This window comes from Solanum stenotomum, chromosome 6 (genome assembly GCF_019186545.1).
Source record: "Solanum stenotomum isolate F172 chromosome 6, ASM1918654v1, whole genome shotgun sequence".
Lineage (NCBI taxonomy): Eukaryota > Viridiplantae > Streptophyta > Magnoliopsida > Solanales > Solanaceae > Solanum > Solanum stenotomum.
This window is the reverse complement of record NC_064287.1, coordinates 46,895,814-46,906,715: the sequence shown is the minus strand read 5'-3', so window position 1 is coordinate 46,906,715 and position 10,902 is coordinate 46,895,814. Positions and strand designations below refer to the sequence as shown.

Here is a 10,902-nt window from a genome sequence, read left to right as displayed (position 1 = left end):
TGGGGGAAAGGATCAACCCACACTAAAGAACTCACATACCTGATTAGGGATCACCCCCGACGAAAATCCACGACGATCCTTAGCTTCTTCTTCTCTTTCTCCTCTTCTTTTCCTCTTCTTTCTCTCTTATCTTCCAATCCCTAACTCTCACTCTTACTCTCACTCTTTAAAATGGGACAAAAATGATCCAAACATCAGTCTAACACCTCAATATAACCCAAAGAAAAGATTAGGGAAAAGACCAAAATACCCTTAAAATTTTCGGACTAAACAAACTGCCCTGTGCGACTGTGCCAACTGCCCAACTTCCAAAGGGCATAACTCACTCATACGAACTCGGAATCAAGAAAACTCGGCGGCGTTGGAAAGATCATTCCAAGGGCTTTCCAGACATAACTGGAAATTCGCCTAAATAATTTTGAGCTAGGAGTTACGGCTGCTCAAAGTTGACCAAAAACTCTTTTTTTTTTTTCCATACTTAGCCAAATTTTCCAGATTCTTTCCAAAATGACTATTTCCAATTCAACTCTTCTTGGAACTCAATGTGCTACACCTAGGGACCTTAACTTACCACTCAAGAAATTTTTATTCCTCGGTAAAATCTCACTCCACATGAAGGATGGCTCGAGTCTTAGTTCGAAAAATTCTCTGGGGTATTACAAGCAGTCCTTGCACCACAACAACAAAATGAGATTGCAAAGATTAAAAATGAAGAAGAAAGGAAATCTCCAGAGAGAATAGGGAATTACAGTGGTAGATTTTGATCAACAAGGAAAGTTTCAGATGCAGAAGTAAGAGCTAAGCAAGATGCTCTTGCAATGGCTCCAATTTTGACTACAATTTCTACACCACAACAAAATGCAATAATTGATCAGCAACTTAATATGAATGACAATGAGGGGAAAATAGTTCACATGTTAATGAGACCTTCGCAAAAGATAAGGAGATCCAACAAGTTTTAGAAGTAAACCAATAGGGAGAGGGTACATATGATATATAATGTAATTTCAGTTCCCAACAAATCAGAAGTAGCAGTGCAAAAGAGTGAAGTTGTTAATAATGAAAAGAGTTAGAAATATGCATAAGAACTGCAGTTGTCCAAGTTATCTATATTGTAGGGTAGTTATTTACTGTTTAGCAATTAATTAGTTTCAATGTTATCCCTTATCTTTAGGAGTTGGTTTCTTTATTTCAGTTGGCTTGTAAACTCTATAAACTAGTCTGGATTTATAATGAAGTATGTAGTTTATCTTTCATTAATATTTCTTTACTGGTTTATCAAACTGATGTTTCCACTTGTTCAATAGCAAGAGATACCAAATTTTTACGTTCTTCCTTCTCCGTAAACTAACAAAAAGGCAATCATGAACCCATCGGTAAAATATGTACTAAGATCAACAGACAAATAATGAAATAAGATGAATCTTAAAATGGATAAGATTTGGGCGTGAAATAATTGTGAGGAACAAAACTTATGGTGTCACAATTCGAGAGTACCCCTAGTCGTAACATAGTGCGCTTCTTAAGTGACACCAAGCTAACCCATTGCCTGACATGATATTAAGATTCATATAGATAATAACCAAAGATAACTAATGCAGAAGCTAAATTAAGATTAATGAGCAAGAATGTGAAATTGGTGTTGTCGCCATTGCCCAATAACACCATCACATATATTTCCAGGTAATGCATTGATGACACTCTTTCAGCATTGCCTAGATAGAAATACTATATGAATCGCATTTAGATGTTAAAAGAACTATCTGGGACAAAACATGGGTACATCCTGACATTGGAATTACAAGTACAAGATCACTTTGGGTTGGGTTGTTGACTTTGGGTACAGGATGTACCCATGTTCGGTCCCAGATAGTCCTTTTAACATCTAAATTCGATTCAGAGAGTATTTATATCTAGGCAATGCTGGAAGAGTGTCATCAAAGCATTACCTGGAAATATATGTGCTGGTGGTATTGGGCAATGGCGACAACACCAATCTTGCATTCTTGCTCATTCATCTCAATTTAGTTTCTACATCAGTTATCTTCAGTTATTGTCTTTATGAATCTTAGTGTCATGTCCGACAACGAGTTGGCTTGGGGTCACTTATGAAGCGCTTTGTGTTACGACTAGGGGTAGTCTTGAATCGTGATACCATAAGTTTGTTCCTTACAGTTATGTCATTCCCAAATCTTATCCACTTTAAAATTCAGCTTCTTTCATTATTTGTCTCTTGATCTTAGTACATATTTTACAGATGGGCTAGGGTGTTAAATAAATTTTATACTTGACTCATTTATAATCAACTAAAAATTAATTATTTGATAAATACCCATCAACCAAATAACCGTAGTTAAACGAACAAATCAAGATTCTCATTAAAAATTTACGGAAAGGTTCTTTATTAAAGAAATATAGTCTAGTACTCAAAACGGCCTAACGGGTCGTTATAAAGACATTAACCAAAAGGGACATGCTCTTATCACTGAAGTTATTTATTTATTTCTTGTTATTGACTTTTTCTATTGTGCTTACATTATAAACATATTCTTCTCAATGAAGCTTGTGTAGATATTGTTTCTTCTTGTATCTTTTCGATTAGAGATGCAAGAAGAAACAATACAGTTCTTAATTACACTATAGGAGTAACTACACTTATTATATACTTTGATTTAGTTTTAAAAGTGAGTCTAAATAACAAGAAGAATAAACAAAAAGGGGAAATTGATCACTTAGCTTGTTGAACACATTTGGAAATTAAACTATAAATGTGTTGATCTGTCCAAACTAGCATAAATATCCACTCTTGTTAAGCTAATAGAAAATAAGCTTAACAAGAATGTATATTTATACTAGTTTGGAGAGACAACACAATTATAGTTTTTCCACATATGTTGAGCAAGTGATCAATTTTCCTTTTTTGTTTATCATAATCATTAGGGGTGTTCACGGTTTAGATAAAAACCGATTCAAACCGAAAAATTGATTTTAGATTTTTAAAAACCGATAATATTTGGTTTGATTTTATGGTTTTGATTTTGTTAATAAAAACTGAAGAAATAACTGAACCGAAGCGATAAATTATATACATATATTTTATTATTATACATGCATAGTATATTATATGTTTTTATAAACAATTTTAAATATCTTATAATATATGTTTTCATCAAAATTTATTTATAATTTTTATGAAAGCAAAAATGTCCAAAACGAGAACATTTATCTACTTGTTTCATGTATATAAGTGTCTATGATAATTTTTTGTGGAACTAAGAATGTAAATGTCCCTTCCTTCTAGGCCAAAATGGTGAATTTTGAAGTTTTATTCACAATAAATTCAGTGATCGAAAGTTATGAAGTGTTAGTCGTTCTAACTATTTTTCGTTTTGAATGAATTGTTGTCTTTTTTCTCTGTTATGAATGAATCTTCTTTTAAAGATTTTTTGTGTATGGTTAATAACTGAATCAAACCGAACCAAAACCGATAAAAATCAAACCAATAAATGTATATTATATTTGGTTTGATTTTGATAATTCAAGAACCGATTAAATTGGTTTCGTTTTGATTTTGACCAATAATCGAGTCAAACCGACCCATGAACACCCCTAATCATGGTCGTTCCCAAACCAGTTCAAATACAAAATTGGGGGATTCTAATGTACTTCTAAATTCGGAGGAGAAAATTGGCGGTTTACCTGCGCTTGACTCTGAACATGAAGATTTTGAAAATTGCATTTCTTCTTGTGACTTAGAAAAAAATACAATTCAAAGAAAGTCCATTTACATAGTGGAATGATGGATCTGAGAATGATTGCATATTTGAAAGGTTGGATAGATTGATCACTAATCAGGGGTTGCAAGGATGATTTGATCACCTGGAGGTGGAACATTTAGTAAGAATTAATTCAGATCATGCTCCTATGTTCTCAACTCTTGAAGCAAGGGGGAAGGCATAAGAAACCTTTCAGATTTCTTAAATTATGGACTGAGAATGAGTCTTTCATTGATGTAGTTAGACAGAATCGGAAGATTTGGAAGTAGTATTGAGCATCGAGTTGAGTAAGGGCTTAGATAACCCAAACCCCATAATTGAGCATGTAGCGTAGGATAAGATCGTGTCATTGATTTGGGTAACTGATCATAAAGCCTCTGGTAAGGGCCTAGAGATTGGATCCATTAGTTCAGTTTGTCCTTTACCCTGACAAAGTGTTGGATGACTCTAGCAATGTGGGCAAGACGTTGTATCATTATGAGGCAATTACTGATGGTTGTCAGTTAGAGAAACTCCCAAGAAAAGTAAAGTATACTATTTTAGCATTTGATATCATTGCATATATCTAAGTTGTAAAGCTTTATTGTTTTCAATGCATTGTCATGCTTTACTTTACACATTTATCCAATATTCATTCTTTCTCTGAGTTGTTCCTCAATTATGTATGTTCAGTCTAACAAGTGTTTCATTCAACTATTTTACATACCGTACATTTTATGTTCTAACGCCATTTGGTGCTACATCTTCTAATGATACATGTTTTATTTAGAAAATATATTTTGACTGGTTTAGAGAGTCGCCACTTAATTTTTAAGAAAAATCAAGAAAACTATTGTNGATAGCAGCGCTTCACTGAGATCCTCTCCATCAGATTTTGGTGATACTTCGCTCCTATCGGAGGGCTCCAAATCAGTTATTTATTTCATCATTTAGTAGACATTCTAATTTATTATTCAGATAGTCATGGATCTTGTCCCATAACCTATCTTAGTTCAGCAGAGGCTTCATAGACAAGTTAGCGAGTCAGTTATATCTTGATCTTCAGATATTTTAAACATTATTATTATGATGATTCATACTTATATTTAAAATTTTCCATAAAACATGTTCAGATGTGTGAATGTTTATCACTTTTAAAGTTTCCACATAAGTGTTTAGCCTTCCGTTCAGTAGTAAGTAAGACCAAGCATTTACTTGGGACCAATAATGATTTTCGACCGTCAGCCATACCCAAGATATAGGCTCGGGGAGTGACAAAACTGGTCGATGAACTAAAGTTTTCTTTTGTTCAAACAGACATGCGGAGGAGTACCAGATCTAAACATAACCTCACTAAAATAAGTAATCTTTTTGTGAATTTGAGTTAAAATAAGTAATCTTTTTGTGAATTTGAGTTTTGATGGTGATATTAAAAAAAATTGGATTTCAATCCATAGAGTTCAGATCTATAAATGAAAAATTGATTTTACCTGAGATTTCCTTTGCAGCATCCCAATCATAAGCTTCTGAGATGAAGAAGATCGATCTTTGCGGTGAACATATTCATGGATAAGAATCTATGAAAGAAAGTTAACTTATAAGACTAGATCTAAGTATTTCAAGAGAATGAAGATGAAGGTTCAGGACGGATAGAAATACTTAGCTTGAAAGATGTAGTTGAAACAGCGTCACCTCATGAAGCTTATCTACGACTTGTTCAATGTAAGATTCTTTTTTATTCGAGGTAGCAGAGCGTTGTGGAGGAGTTTAATTGGCTAAAGATGAAGGCGATTGACGGCGCCTCTTAATCTTCCTCCAATGAAGGCGATTGACGGCACCTCTTCATCTTCCTCCGATGAAGGCGATTGACGGCGCCTCTTCATCTTCCTCCGATGAAGGCGATTGACGGCGCCTCTTCATCTTCCTCCGATGAAGGCGATTGACAGCGCCTCTTCATCTTCCTCCAATGAAGGCGATTGACAGCGCCTCTTCATCTTCCTCCAATGAAGGTGATTGACAATGCCTCTTCATCTTCCTCCAACGAAGGCGATTGACGGTGCTTCTTCATCTTCCTCCGATGAAGGCGATTGACGACGCCTCTTCATTTTCCTCCGATGCAGGCGATTGACGGCGCCTCTTCATCTAGATATTTCCTTTTCTCTTTAGGTTTATTTTATATTGTTTTTTTCTATTTCCTTTAATGGACTAGGTCTCTTTATTGGGCCAGATTGTGTACAAAATTGTTTTGGAAATAAAAGAGTCTTTAAGCCTCAAACCATTTTTTCTAAAAGAAAGGGAAAACTACACTAACTAACCACAAATACAAAATAATTACCATCCCATAGTCCACCCTTAAGTAACTCCCTAAATGTCCATTTTACCAAAGTTATTACAGAGTATGTCCCCTTCCTAGCTAGGCCCAATTCACCTTTATGATATCATCACAATATATATATACACACACTATGATGGTATCATTCAGTATTTGTGTAATTCTTCCCTAAATGTTTGTTATGGTATCATTGAGGATTTCAAAAGTGTCTCACTAAGGATTGAGGATTGATTTGGTGAAACAATGGTTGTTCCTCAATTATACAATTTCAATATCATGATAATATATAAATATATTGTGGTAGTATCATTCATGTACCATCGAATGACTTAGAAAAACCTTTATGATACTATCATAGTGTGTGTGTATATATATATATATATACACACACACACTATGACGGTATCATTCATTATTTGTGCAATTTTATGTTATGCAATAAATTGTTATGGTATCATTAAAGATTTCAAATGTCTCTCATTAAGGATTGATGATTGACTTGTTCAAATAATGGTTGTTCCTCAATTATATAATTTTAATATCATGATCATATATGAATATATTGTGATAGTATCATTCATCTACCATTGAATGACTTAGAAAACCCTTTGTGATACCATCACAGTGTATATATATACTATGATGGTATCATTCAGTATTTGTGCAATTTTCATGAATGTCTAGCTATTCCTCAATGATACTATAATAGTACGTCATATAAGTTATGGTATCATTGAAGATTTAGAAGTTTCACATTATGGATTGATGATTAGCTTTGTGAAATAGTGGTTGTTCCTCAATTATACTACTTCAATATTATGATAATATATCAACTAAGTTTTCTACGTGAGAATTTTACAAATAAATGAACTCAAATTGTATCACGTAGATTTTCATTTTTTTAATTCAAAATTTATACATAAAATTGGGGAAGAAGGAGGGAATCGCGTGTTGATTTGAATTGGATAAAAAAAAATTTAGGGAAGAATGAGAACTGGGGAAGAGGGGGAATTGGGAAGGAGAACCAGTGAGGAAGAAGAATTGAGGAAGAAGGAGAACTAGGGAATAGGAGAATTTGGGAAGGATTGTAATTGTAGAGGAGATCATTTCCCAACATGATAGTTTTGGGGTATAAATTGTAAATGGGGTATTTGTTTGTAATTATTTTGCTCTTATGGGACATAGACTTAGTTTTCCGTTAAAAAAAATTTCTTGGTTGATATTGTCATACTTTTTCTAACAAGGGTGAAGAAAGAATAAGGGCAATCATCAATTAATTAGAAGGGTATGGATGATAACATGTGTATATCAAATTTCAAGCTTGGCATTGCTGACATATTTGTTATGTCGCGATTTTACCTTCCTATAGAATAATTTAAGAAAAATACTTAGAAAAAGAGTCATCACTTAATTTTTTTAAATAAATTAAGAAAACTTAATTTTGAAAAAACTCTAACAGATAAACCTTAAAAAATTTAGAGAAAATGGGTAAAATGTTCTTATTTCTACTTTAAGAAGGTATTAGCACTTAAAGTAGCCGCCAACACGCGGTTATCCGACGACTTGACTAAAAATATTTGACTAATTTTTTTTGAGGAAATGAAAACATTTGAATCTTTTGACAAATACACTTTTTAAAATAATTTGAAAGTGAATAAAATTTTAGCCAAAATGACTAAGAAAAAGGCTTTTGAATCATTTTAGAAATAAAGATGTCTTGAAATAATTTGACCAATTAAAAATAGCTATGATTTGACCAAAGATTGAATTAAACTAAAGACAGGAATTGATAAAATCAAATAAACCAACACAAAATAAATTAGTTCATCTTTTAGGGGATTCAATTAAGTTATTTAAAGTTAAGGTTAACACAACGATCAAGACAAACAATTTGTAAGCAAAAATAATCGGACAATTAAAGGAAATAGTGAACCAAATCCTCTTTGCCCATGGAATTTGGTCGCTACAACGTTTTGGGCCTTTAAGCCCATCTTCGAAGTGTATACATCTTGTGTATATCAGATGTATACGATTGTATATCAGCCCCTTTTCACCTGTATATTCAGCACTTATATATATGTATGTCATCCTCCTGGTCAGTATGTTAGTCCCTTCGGATTTGGATTTGGGAATGACTCGAGGCGATCAGGTCTCATCCAACTTGTAATGCAAAAATTCAAACCGTGATTAGAACAAGCTAAACATAATCGATCAGTTTATGATATAAAAAAAATCAGAAACAAGTGAACTCAAATGTACAACAAATTCATGAGATATTAGACGAAAATAACAAACTAAGAAACAAAATAAGATATAGACGGTAATAGAGAATCTTTAGGGAGGAAACCTAATTCCACAAATTCACACCCTCATGGATTAATATGTAAACAAAAATAAACATTATTAGTTCAATCCTTAACTGGACAAATTTTACGCAAGAAGTTAAACATAAGCAGTGTAGACGAATAAGAACAAGACACGTATACGTATCTTGTGTGTATGTGTTGGGAATTGTAGTCAATTGAAATTAAGAATTTAGCCAATTTGAGTTTAATTGGTGATTTTGCTAAAAATTAATATAAACTAATTAACTTAATTATAAACTAATTAACTCAAAAATATAACTATTACTAAACTAACATAATTAACAAAATGCTTAATTTGAAAAATTCTTTTAAGACAATTTTTGAATATTCATAAAAGGTACTAATTATACAAAAACATATATATTATTTAAAAATTTAAAAAATGACAAAATAATTTAAAATAACTTGAAATTTTTTTAAAAATTAATAAAGCTAATTATTTCAAATCGTTTGAAATTAAAGAAGCTCGATGATTAATCTATATTGTAGAGGACCAAAATTGGGTGTCAACAATATGCAAAGACCAAAAGCTTCTCCTCTTTCCTATAATAAAAAGTTATAATAGGAAGCAAGTTCTTATGGTTCGATCAGCCTAAACTCATGGAAATTTTATTCAAATTAAATTGCGAACCATACATTTGTATATCCGCTCTCTTAATTAGACATTGATTCAAAGTCCACTAAGCTAAACATAATCGTACAAAATAATCTTGAAGGTGGGTGATCTTGAACTTTTGAACCTACATGCTACATAGCCAAAACTTGTGCATGGATCAACCGAGGATCAAACTTTCGAAATCACCAATTTTCAAAAAAATTAGGTGTCTCCACAAAATATTTCAAAAATAATCAAATCATATGATTAAAATAATAATACACACTAACTAAATAGAAATCGAAAGCAACAATGGTAAGAAAAATCCAATAATCCAATGTGGGCACAATGAACCAAAAGTGGAGTATCCACTAATATCATTCTCTTGACGGTGTGTGTAAACAGTACTTGACCCATTATAATTTGGGTTTGACCCGTATAACATTTGTACCCCTTCTATGTCATCTCTTGATAACTCCACTTTTCTCGTTCCATCCTCAAGTGTTGGAAACATAATTGCTTCTTATAAGGACGAATGATCCAAACCCAATAAATGCCCGATTTCATGAACCACAACTGATTCAAGATCCACCATCCCTTCTTTCAAATACTCGCCGTCAACCACCCAATTCTCCTCGCCGTCTAAGTGGAAAAACCCTGTTGGAGGTGCAAACGCGTGTGCCAAAATCTTCATGGGTCCATCAAACGGGTTACCATTACCATGGTCTCTGACAAAAAACCCGATCCAAATATCCGCCAATCTATAAGAATCCATCTCTTTAAAAGTTAATAGAGTTACTTTCGACCATTTATCAAACGCCCTCCTAAAAGCCACCTTAACAGAATCCATCAACTGATTCTCTGGTAGAAATGCATACTTTAATTTACTCTTACTCAAAGGCCAACCACGTTGGCCTTCGAACAACGAGAAATGAGCCACCGTATGATCTGTTGGAGTTTTGCCAGAGTTCATATGAGTAGTGCCATTTACTATATCTGGATTTCCGCATCTTGGCTTTACCATATGTTGAAGAGTGAGTATGTCGAATTCTCCGGTGATGTTAAGATTAAAGTTCAATTGATAAGTTTTGAGAGCTGAAAAAAGAAGTTGATCAAATTCATCTGTAAAATCATTGCTCAAAAAATTATCAGTATACCCGAAATGTTGAAAATACTGTTTGATTTTGGCTAATCCTTTGATTTTTTGGCCAACGCGGCAACCCAAGTACTTGTTGAAATGGTTCCAGGTAGAATTACTAGGAATTAAAGAACAAGGAATTGTTGAAACGTTATTGTAAAAATGAGCAGAAACAGGGCAGATGAAGCAACGATTATTAAAGCAACAATATTAACGAGGGAGAATAAAAAAATTCTCATTTCAAGTTTGCGAAATGAGTAAGAACTAATTTTGTTGATGTACTAGATTCGAAGATTTTCGTTACATATATCTATAAATTTTTATCTTTTTGTTGTTGTAGAAAACAAGAAATGCCGGCATGGAAATGAGACAATGAGAAGGTGAAGGTCATCGTCAAGAAATTGTTTTTTTCTTAACATTTTGTAAAATTAGTTTAATTGGATTTCTAGAGTTCTTTTCTTTTCCTAAAAATAATAAATTTATTGTTTCTTATCTAAAGAAAAGCATAGCTAAAATATAAGAAAATATGGCCAATTTTTTTTTAAAAAAATTACTAAGTTGTATACTGTAAATTTAAAATTTATCAACAATATTGTTGTTAACTATAGATAGAACTACTGTGAGCAGTCTAACGCGCATTCCATCACTCGGATGTCAAACGAAATATGTTAAATTTTTGGATGCTTTCTCACTCTTGTACTGCGTCTCACGCTTTC

The 10,902-nt window shown here is 32.9% G+C and overlaps 1 pseudogene; it reads right to left on the bottom strand.

Moving 5' to 3' along the window:
- Positions 1–9,337: 9,337 nt before the first annotated feature.
- LOC125867852 (metalloendoproteinase 3-MMP-like) lies at positions 9,338–10,425 on the bottom strand (annotated as a pseudogene).
- Between the last annotated feature and the right edge of the window lie 477 nt (positions 10,426–10,902).